The following is an 11,311-nucleotide window of genomic DNA, read 5'->3' on the forward strand; positions in this document are numbered from 1 at the left end:
GTAAATAGTATTATCGAGCATTATCATTCTGCACCTTATGGTGGACATGCGAGTGTCTCTAAGACATACGCCAAGATTCTTCAAGCTGGCCTCTTCTGGCCTACCATGTGGCGTGATGTCTATGCTTGCATTGTCAAGTGTGATAGATGCCAACGCACTGGAAACATTTCAAGACGTGATGAAATGCCTCTAAAAAACATTCAGGAAGTAGAACTCTTCGACGTATGGGGTATAGATTTCATGGGACCTTTCCCATCATCCTTAGGAAACAGGTATATCTTAGTAGCTGTAGACTATGTGTCTAAGTGGATTGAAGCTATAACTGCACCCACAAACGACACTAGGGTAGTGATCAAACTATTTAAAAACTATATATTCCCTAGATTTGGAACACCACGTTTAGTCATAAGCGATGGAGGATCACACTTTATATCGAGAATATTTGACAAACTTTTAAGAAAATATGGAGTTAAGCATAGAGTAGCAACACCATACCACCCACAGACTTGTGGCCAAGTAGAAGTATCTGATAGGGAGATAAAACAAATCCTAGAGAAAACTGTTTCTATTTCTAGGAGAGACTGGTCTCAGAAGCTTCAAGAAGCATTATGGGCCTATAGAACCGCTTTCAAAACCCCTATAGGAACTACTCCTTACCAACTAGTCTATGGAAAATATTGTCACTTACCGTTCGAGTTAGAGCATAAAGCCTATTGGGCCATTAAAACTTTGAATTTAGACTACCTAGCCGCTGGAGGAAAGCGTACCCTAGACATTCATAAATTAGAAGAACTTAGGCAATCGGCCTACGAGAATGCAAAAATATATAAAGAGAGGACAAAAGCCTATCATGACAAAAGAATAGTAAAGAAAAACTTCAATGTAGGCGATTCTGTTCTCCTTTTCAACACTAGGTTGCGACTCTTCCCCGGAAAGCTACGTTCAAGATGGACTGGACCTTTCGAAGTATCCAAGATTCTGAGATCCGGAGCCGTAGAAATCAAAAACCAAACCTGTATTCCATTCATAGTAAATGGACAAAGACTGAAGCTCTACGAAGGAGGAGACATTCCAGCATACTACTCAAGCCACACCCTGATTGATCCACCAATTCCTACTACTAAAGGTGTATAAATTCTAATCGTCAAGCTAATGACGTTAAACAAGCGCTGCGTGGGAGGCAACCCATGGTTTTTCTTTCATTTTACTTTTCATTTATTTACATTTTTTTTTTTACTTTTTTTTTTTATTTTACATCGAGACTAAAAATTTGAATGGTTTGCAATTTCAGGATCACTTTCTTAACTTTTACAGGATGCAGGATTTCGATGACATGCATGTGGCCTATAGAGATAACGCTCAGAGAGAGCGCTACATTGCCCTGTATCAGCGCCCTATGGCACCCACACATTACCCTGATCAGCATTATATGGAGGCACTGGGTATCGAGCTGAGTATCTAATTCCTTAGCCACCAGCTCCACTGGGACGAATTTGCTGATGGGTATGTTGCTTTTAGGCTCTTTGGAGTTGAGTACTCCTTCAGCCAGAAAGAATTCGGTGACCTGTTGGGTTTCCAGACCACTCCTGATGCCATCCCGGAGACACCTATGGGATATTTCCTGGGTAAGGAGGTGGAGAAGTTTTGGAGTGATATATCAGGTGGTGGAAGCCAGAACCCATCTATGCAGCTATCTTATGTCATACATAACCCAACCTTCAGATATTTTCAGATGATATTAGCACATTCCTTCCTGGGAAGACCGGATGCAGAGACACTACTGAGTGAATAGCAGATCTTCCTATTATTTTGTGCATCCCAGTCTCGTCCAGTAGCATGTGGGAACTTTTTATTATACAGTCTCAGTGGTATCTCCAGATCCACCGAAGGAGTCATCCATGTGGGTGGAATCATCACAGAGATTGTTGTCGCTTTAGGTCTGTCTCGCAAGCTGTCACATCTTCGGATCTACTGTGGATACACTACCATGGACATCGATTTCTATTTGACCAGAGGATTGATGAGGAGAGCCTCTTTCCACCCATGTTAGTTCCGATTGCTAGTCGACAGTGAGGCTATCCATTATTTCACACTGCCAAACCCTATGATGACCAGTGTGCATGATCCAGCGAATTGGAGTTATGCTCTAGAGGGTCAGGGAGAGACCGTCGAGGCACCGAGATCACCACACATTGCTGAATAGACGCCTACACCACCATCTCCTAGAATCACTGTTTTATCTAATAATCATTCATTGCAGACACCCGACATCCGCACCCAGATTGCTGAGTGCCGTAGAGAGATTGCAGAGTTTAGACAGGAGGTGGCGGACCTAACTTTACAGATGGGAGTGTCTGATCTCACCCATGCCACTGAAGTCGACTGTCTATATCAGGAGATCGAAGAGCTCAGGCAAGAGATAGCCACACTCTGTGGACCCACTCAGGAAGACGACACCCCTAGTATCTGATCTCACCATTTCATTTTATTTTATTTCTCTTTTATATATTTCTCGTGTTTGCATAACTTATTTTATCGCATTTGGAATATTATATAAATACCTTGATATTTCTATTTTTATCTATATATGTCTTATGTTTTGATTTATTTGCATTTTTTAAATTATTTTTAGTTGTTTATTTATTTATTAGTCTAATATTTAATTTTTGTTTTATTTTTATTTTTTTCTTTTATTTTTACTTCTGTAAAAATTATGCAAGCCAATGATACTAGGTACTCACAAGGCAAATGCTATTCAGACCCCTCAAAGCCAAAAGACAAGAGAAGCCCAAACCAAAGGACCAAAATCTGGCCCAACCAGATTTGACCTTGTGGCGCCCGCCATAGGACCTGTGGCGCCCGCCACAGCGTCTGTAAAAGGTCGGGGCAGAACTCCTTTCTTCACCATTTTTGCAACTTACAACCTCCCAAACCCATTTTTTTCACCTTGGAAAAACATCCTTGAACCCACAAAAAGCTCATACTTTCCTAACCATCATACCACACAAATCATTATTCCACTTTCCATTTTCGATTTCATCCGTCGGATTTTGTAAAAATCCAACCTTTTCACCAACCACTTCATCTTCTTCACCACTTATCAAGAGCATTCAAATGGAGTTTAACGGATTCATTCTCCGAGGAGGGAAACCGGGGGATAGACAAAGAAAAATTATTGAACGATTGCAAAATCGGGAAATCCTCCCGACAAGGTATGTTGACGAAAATTGTCTCTACACTTTAGGTATCTATCATAGCATATTTCATTTATTAGATAACTTAGGTTTGCATAATTTCTTTTCCACCAAAGAACCTACCTATGAGCGGTTGACAATTGAATTTTTGAGTTCCTTAATCTATATTGTCAACCCTAACACTTCTAGCACAGTTGGTACTGTCAGATTTAGAATGTTTTCTGTCGAATATGAGTTCAGTACCGACGAACTAGCCAGCTTGTTAGGGATCATTCATGGGGAAGGTGTTATTTGTGAGGCCCCTTTGGATTCCGAATGGTCTGTTGAGGTATTTTCCTTTTGGGAGCGTTTATCAAACACCTCCATAAACTCTTTTGAAGGAGTTCTTGCCTCAACTATCCATAACCCGGCCATCAGAGTTTTTAGATATCTGTTGGCATGTACTATTTTTGGCCGGGAGAATCCAAATAAGGTTAACGCTAGAGAGCTTCTATATTTACAAGGAAGCCTCACAAATAGGCGAATTAATTCGGTTCCGTTCATGCTTGCCCATATGATTTTAACTTTGAATAAAGCGGGATTGATTTGTTTTGGTGGATTGATTACGTCTATTGCTCGGGCACTTAACCTGAACAATGAGTTGGCCACCCTAGACCCATTACCTCCTCGCACAATTAACCTAAAATTTTTGAGAGACATGAAATTGTGTTGTTCAAGGAGAGAAGGAGGTTATACACTTATGGTTCATGGGGTAGCCATCCCATCTGTTATTCTACCCTGCACTAAACGTACAAATATACAAGATGAGAGGAATTGGACCTACGATTTAGATGCTCCACCTGTTTTGGGTCCTCTTCCTCCTAACATTCCTGATGAGGCGGGACATGACACTGATTATGAATATGATCGGAGAGAGAGATCTCCCGTACCCCATGTGTCCACCCATCATCCTTCACCACCATACACCGCACCATCTTCTTCTTCTACAGGTACCACTCCTGGCTTCTATATTACAGAAGAGATGTGGCATGACCACATGGCTAGAGAGCAGAGGCGAGATGACCTACTCTCTACCATCCAACAACAAATGGCGGACAACATGAGCTTTATGCAAGAGTCGCAGCGGAGGATAGACAGGTCCTACGACACAGTTCTATAGTCTCTGCTTATGATTACTAACACACAAGCCCGTCAGCAACAACACAACCAGCGACACATGGCACTCATCGAAGCTACTCAAGGTTCCATTCTAGGTAACCTTCGAGAGGTGAGGACCGCTCAGGATGCTCTGCAGGCGAGGATGGATCAGAGAGACCGTCGTCGTACCCGATCCCGTCGTCCACCTCAGGATGGCGAGGGCACTAGTGGTCAGTAATAGGTTGCCAGGTAACTCTTCCCTTATCTTATTTCGAAACATTAGGGACAATGTTCGATTTAAGTGTGGGAGGAGCATTTATCGTTTTCCTTTTATTTTCAATTTTCTTTGCTATTTTTAGATAGTTATTTCCTTTTAGTTATTTATTTTGCTTTTTAGTAAAATGCATGAATCTGACGAGTCACCGAATATAATAAATCTTTAGTACAATCTAGTCTCCCCATACTTTTAGCCCCACCAAAATTGTTTTGCAAAAGAAAACAGTGTTATTCCGAAAAGCTTTCAGGTTTTAAGGACATGTTTTGAGTAAGGATGCGGTGACTTGGGAGAACTTTGCAAAACATCAGTATTATTTTAGCACCATAGACTTCGTAAATATAGGAACCATTCCCGAAACCCCATATACCATGGCCCTAATTATCATTTCCGTATAAGTCCTCAATAGTTTATCTAAGCAGTCAGCTCCGGCCTACGCATCCTCTACGTAGGGGACCGATACAAATAAGCGAATGATCCAGCAAAACAAAAAAAATAAAAGAAAGCAAAAAGGTAACTCCGGTATAGGTGACCCTCACAAAGTCATTTAAACCAAAGGATTGTAAAAAATTGCTAGAAAAAGAAAAAGAAAAAGAAAAAGAAAGAAACTCACCCGCTATTAGTTGGTTCAGAGGTATCTGGCACTGAACTCGGTAGGGCGGATTACGATCCGATCCCCCACAACTACAGTTGGGTCCAATAAAAGGTTTACACATATTTATGTGCCAGAAACCCCATTAGCAGATCATAATCACTAACAGGCCACTCTACTATGAAGCATGTACGGATAACGGGCTTAATGTGATTACGCGTGAATGAAAAGGACACAAAAAGAGATGAAGAGGCAGGCCTAGGTATTGTGGGATAATATGGGTTGGTTAATATAGGAATGAAGTTTATGTCCGTATTTACGGATTAGTGTCATCATGATACCCTTAGTTCACTCAGTTAGTACCTATCACTTCATCCCAACTTGAACTTAGAATTTTTACCTGAAGCACTCGTTTACACCAATTTTTCTTTCATGAGCTTTAAAATGTTTTGCGTGAGGACAAGCAAAGGTTTAAGTGTGGGAGACTTTGATAACACTAAAATTTACCGTATTTTTGACTCTGATTTCACATGCATTCTAGTTGTTTTATTGTCATTTTGTTGTGTTATTACTATATTTTCCTTTGTTTTCAGGTTTTTACTTTAATCGGAGCCCCGATCGAGAAAAGGAGTGAAAAGGGGCTAAAAACCCTAAAATTCAGCATTTTGTTCTTTTGGCCTACCCCATGGCTGGCGCCACAGACCCTGCCATGACGTGACCAGACTCAACTTCCATCAACTCCCACGTTTCCCCACTATTTCCACTAAGGTGCCCCATTTTGTGCTTGTGGCGGGCGCAATGGCCTTGTGGCGGGCACCACAAGAGGAAAACGGTTCCCTCCTATTTTCAAGTTGAAGGGCATCCAAGTCATTTCCATCTTTTTACTTGCTTATAAATAGAAACTCGAATTCACTTTTACAATCATCCAAACTTAGAACAGAGGCAAACTCAGAAGCAACTTTATTTCACTTAGGCATATATTCAGTATTTTATAGTGGTAATCGCTTCGCATTGGAGTGTTACCACAATTGTGTAATCAAGTCTGTGATAGCGTCTGTAATCGAGTTTGGAGCACTTTGGAAGGAAGTTAATCCTGCCGCCATTTTCATTTCCGCATTGCAATTTACTCAACCCTCCGATTGGAGCAGGTTTTTATTACTTGTCTTTATCTTATTTATTTTCTCGCACTCGCTTTACTTTATTTATTTCTCGCACTCGCTTTAAATTATTTATTTCCCGCACTCGCTTTAAATTTTTTATTTCCTCGCACTCGCTTTACTTTCATTTATTTCTCGCACTCGCTTTAAATTATTTATTTCCTCGCACTCGCACTACTTTCATTTACTTTCCGCACTCGCACTACTTTTATTTAAATTAATGCACTTTTACTTTACCATGTCTAACTAAATTTATAAGGTTAGAATGTAAGAATCGTAATTGAACCGATAATCCATACAATTGTTCGTAGAAACACTTAAGGGCTATTTTAACTTTCAACTTAAGTTTTCCCGCACTTCAATTCCGTTGGTTAAGATCGAAAGTCGTCCAACGTCTATTTAAACTTAATTGTTTTTAACTATTTCAAAAACAACGAAAGCGCTTTGTTTAGTTCATTAGGAGTTTTTAACATTAAGAAGAAAAGAGATTTTAAAACTATTTTCGGACGCGTTTATAAGTTTAGCGTCTGGTTCGTAAGAACCTCTTTTGGTTAAGAAATCTAAGTTATAATACTTTTCAACTTAGTCAAGATACTATATTTCTTAAAAATAGGTTTACTACTCTAACGCAATGCGCGCCTTTTTATAAGTGACAATAAGAGGGTTTGATTAGGGAGTAAAACTCAGTTCTGAATACGCGAAAGCGACAGTTCCCGTTAAATTAGTTCTTTTCAAAGTAGGAAACACTGCCCATAAGTAGTTCTATTAACAAGTACTTAGATTATCAGTTGATCACGTGAATTACATTCGACCCTGTCTTTATTAATTAAAACCTTATTCAATACTTTACTTTTCATTGCACAATCCAAAAAACACTTATCTTGATTACCTTTGCTAAACACCATAACAATAGATAACGATAGCTTGACACTTGGTCTCTGTGGATTCGACAATCTTTTATATTACTCTGACGCGTTTGTATACTTGTGAAAAGCACGCATCACGCTCCGTCATAAACTTTCTTAACCAACAAAACCGGCATCATAATGAGGGAGTAGACGATGAAGAGGAAGAAGGGGATGAAGAAAATGAAGATATGGAAGATACTGACTAAAATGTTTTTCTTATCATTTTCACATAATGTTCTAATTTCATTTTTCTCTATTTTTCATGTATGTTTTCATTTAAGTTGTAGTTCTTTTATAAACAATATTTGTCTAATTATAGTTCCTTGGTTGGTTAATATTTTGATATGTCTATGCAAAAATGCTTAACTTTTAACCCTTTACCCATCCTTTTTGTTAATGACAAAGGGGGAAAAGATATTATGATTTTTTGTGTCTTTCTCTTACAAATTTTGCTGTAAGTTTTAAAAATTGTAAAACTCTCATGGATGCATGGATCACAGGGCAGTTATCATTGTTAGAGGGAGCATTGTGCATAAAGCTTCAATTATTTGTCATCATCAAAAAGGGGGAGAATGTGAAGTCAAGACTCTCCATCCAATATTTTTTGATGAAGACAAAGTGAAATTCAAATGATCATGTCAAACGTATAGAAAAAGCTTCAAGTGCATTTAATCAAATCAAGTACTCAATGTGCAATATGTGTGAAAGCTAGCATAAAAGGATTCAAGACTTACTTTGAACACTATCATTGATCTTGAGTTTTTATGGTATAAGCATGCAATATATATTGATAAATTAGAGCTCAAAATTACTCCAAATATTCATCGCATGCATGATCCATTGTGTCTCACATGTGTTTGTTTCTATACTATTTTTCAAAATATTTTTCAAATTTCAGTTCAGGAAATCGATTACCCATTTTCCAGGAATCGATTTCCACTTTGTGTCTTGCCTTTCTGTTTATCTAAAACTCATTTGTTTGGCAAGTAAATCTATTACCCCCTTTTGGGAAATCGATTTCCCTTATGTAATTTTTAATATTTCGGTAAGAATGCTTCAGTGAAGTCAATTACCCTCTTTTCAGAAATTGATTTCCACTAAAGCAGTAGCTATTTCAAATCTTTTTTGTGATCTGAACATTTTCCAAATATCATCCTTTAACCATTGCATCTCTTCATTTAATCACACTCATCCATAGAGGTGTCAAGGTGATATATATATATATATATATATATATATATATATATATATATATATATATATATATATATTGTAGATGTTTAATTGGCTGCATTGTATGGTAAACCACTAGCTGGATTCTAATGTCTTGACTGATGTCATGACATGCTGTGGAGATGTTTGTTTGACTGCATTGTATGTTAGAATATCTAGCTGTACTCTGATGTCTTGGCTGATGTCATGACATTCTGAGTAGTATACTGCAGGTTTAGCTAATACAGGATTTATTGAATGTCAAACTGGATGCTATGACATTCATCCCTGTCATCAGATACTAAGGAATAGAACATTTGGTGTTCTGCTATAACTCAATATTTATTTTCAGTCTGCTTATCAAGGAGATAACAGACTTGATGTAAGGCTCTATGTGTGAATGTCAAATTGGATGTTTTGACATTTATTAATGTACGCTGATACTGAAGTATGGACAGATTGGTTCTGTACAATACATCAAATTTGTACAGTCTGGTTTCAGGAAAAACAGACTTAGCATATGATCTATGTTTGGACGTCAAACTGAATGTTGTGACATTCATTCCTGACAGCATATGCTAAATTTTAGGATGGTTAGTTTTTCGGTTTCAGGATTTTTCTCAGGCTATTCTTCAGGAATCCAACAACTGATCTAAAATCCAGGAAACTAACAATTGAGCTACAATTAATGAACCTAACAAATAGCCTATTTGTTAGCATCCTAATATGTGGAAATTAGTTAGAATCCTATGTGGAGTTATTTGTGGAGGTCTTGAAGACTCAATCAGAATAAACAGTTTCTAAATATGGAGATATTTTAGGAACTGAATATGGAGATATTTTAGGAACTAAATATGGAGATATTTTAGGAACTAAATATGGAGATATTTTAGGAACTAAATATGGAGATATTTTAGGAACTAAATATGGAGATATTTTAGATTGAAGACCTTGATTGTAGCAGAAACTTTCTGCTGGCTTTGTAACAGCAAAGAAGAAGTTTGCTGCGATTTCTGAAGGCCCAAATCCAGTTGGGTGCTTAGGTTTTAAATAGCATAGTGTAACCTAAGTTTTGTAAGCCTCAAACAATGTAGAAATTAGGGTTATGTGTGAGGTAAACCTCCCAACCTGTGGGAAAGTTACCATGTGTTTCTCAGTGCTTGAAAGCATGAGATTATGTGTAACTCAAAGCCTATAAGTAAGAGTTTGTTATGGTCTTGAACGAAGCTGTGAAGCAAGTTCAAGTTGTTTAGCATTACATTGTAATTGTAGTGATAGGAATGGAAACTGGAGGTTTCTATCTAGGATTTCCTAGGTATAGATTGCATTGGGTAGGGATTAAGTGAAGAGTTGTAAATGGGGGAGTTTAACTCTAAATTAATACTGCTGATAGTGGATCTTCTTCCTGGCTTGGTATGCCCCCAGACATAGGTGATGTTGCACCGAACTAGGTTAACAATTACTTGTGTTTGTACCTTCTGCACGTTATAATTCTGCCTGTTATAAAATAAGGTCAACCTATAATGCTGTAACAGGTGATGTTCAAATCAATATTGAGACATCATGCTAATAACTGTGCAGGGTCAACAAAAGTAAGTGCTATGTTTGATCTCTGCTGTGTCTTTGTACCAGATGGACAGAACTGGGTGTTCTTCCATTCTATGGTGATATAGTAGGAGATGTCGTAACATCTGTGAATGTATGCATATCAGTACTGGGTTTTAATTTGTGTAACTGTGTTGTTGTATTAGTGTCATACCCCAAAATTTGCCCGTTAATCTTGCAAGGCATTTTTCAAGGCACTCCAACTTGTGTTTCAAGACATTGATCTTAAAGGAACAAAGACCCAGCTCACAGGTGGCCAAATCCAGAAAATGGCTCAAACTGGCATGCTCGCTAGGCGAGCAAAACCATTCGCCTAGCGAACCCTTCGCTACACCACTCGCCTAGCGAAGCTTGCGAATACCAGAAATTTTGGGCTTCATTCTGAGCCCATTAGGTCACAAAAATCATTATAAATACCAAGACCTCATTCAGAAAAAGGGGAGAACAAAAAGAGGAACAGCAAAAGAATTCAGAGCAACCCTAAAGGAAACCCTGAAGGAAACTCATCCGCACAAAGGTTACCTCTGCCTAACTCAATCCGGCACCGACCCCAAGAGTAATCAGCCAATTCAACATTGTAATTCAATTGCAAACAGGTTTGCACTACCATTACCGCTTTATGCTCCCAATTTACATGTGATATTATAATTAAATTCATAAATATATTTGAGGTTTTGCATGTGGATTTATGTATGCATGGATATCTTGAACGTTTAACCATGTAATTTCTGTAGTGGATGCCATAAGGTTTGGAGCCTGCTGAAATCGTACTGCCATTAAACTCAAAACCCGCAGCCGTTCGCTAGCACATCGCTGAGCGAACCTGTAGCGAGTATTCGCTAAGCCCTCGCTAGGCGAGGCAGCAGCGAACATGACAGTCGCTGATTTTTCTGTTTTGATCTTCGCTCATCTGACATGTTTTATTGTAACCATGCATTGTTTACGTAACACTATTACTGTTGTGATTCCTTTTGTTTGGTGCAATTCTCGATTGCACCCTGATTTGGTATTCTGACCTGTTTGCTGAATTTTGTAAGGGTTCACATACTCCCGGAAAAGGTAGCTTGCTAGGTATTCCACTTTATTTGTGGGATACCCTTGTGGAGATTCATCCTAATTACCTAACTGATTGTAAAATATTGCCTTTGAATATGTGATCTTGGCCCTCTCTTTGTTGCCTTATGGTATTACGGTATTACGGTCATGTCCCGCAAAAGTGGGGATACACTTAG

This window comes from Lathyrus oleraceus, chromosome 2 (genome assembly GCF_024323335.1).
Source record: "Lathyrus oleraceus cultivar Zhongwan6 chromosome 2, CAAS_Psat_ZW6_1.0, whole genome shotgun sequence".
NCBI lineage: Eukaryota > Viridiplantae > Streptophyta > Magnoliopsida > Fabales > Fabaceae > Lathyrus > Lathyrus oleraceus.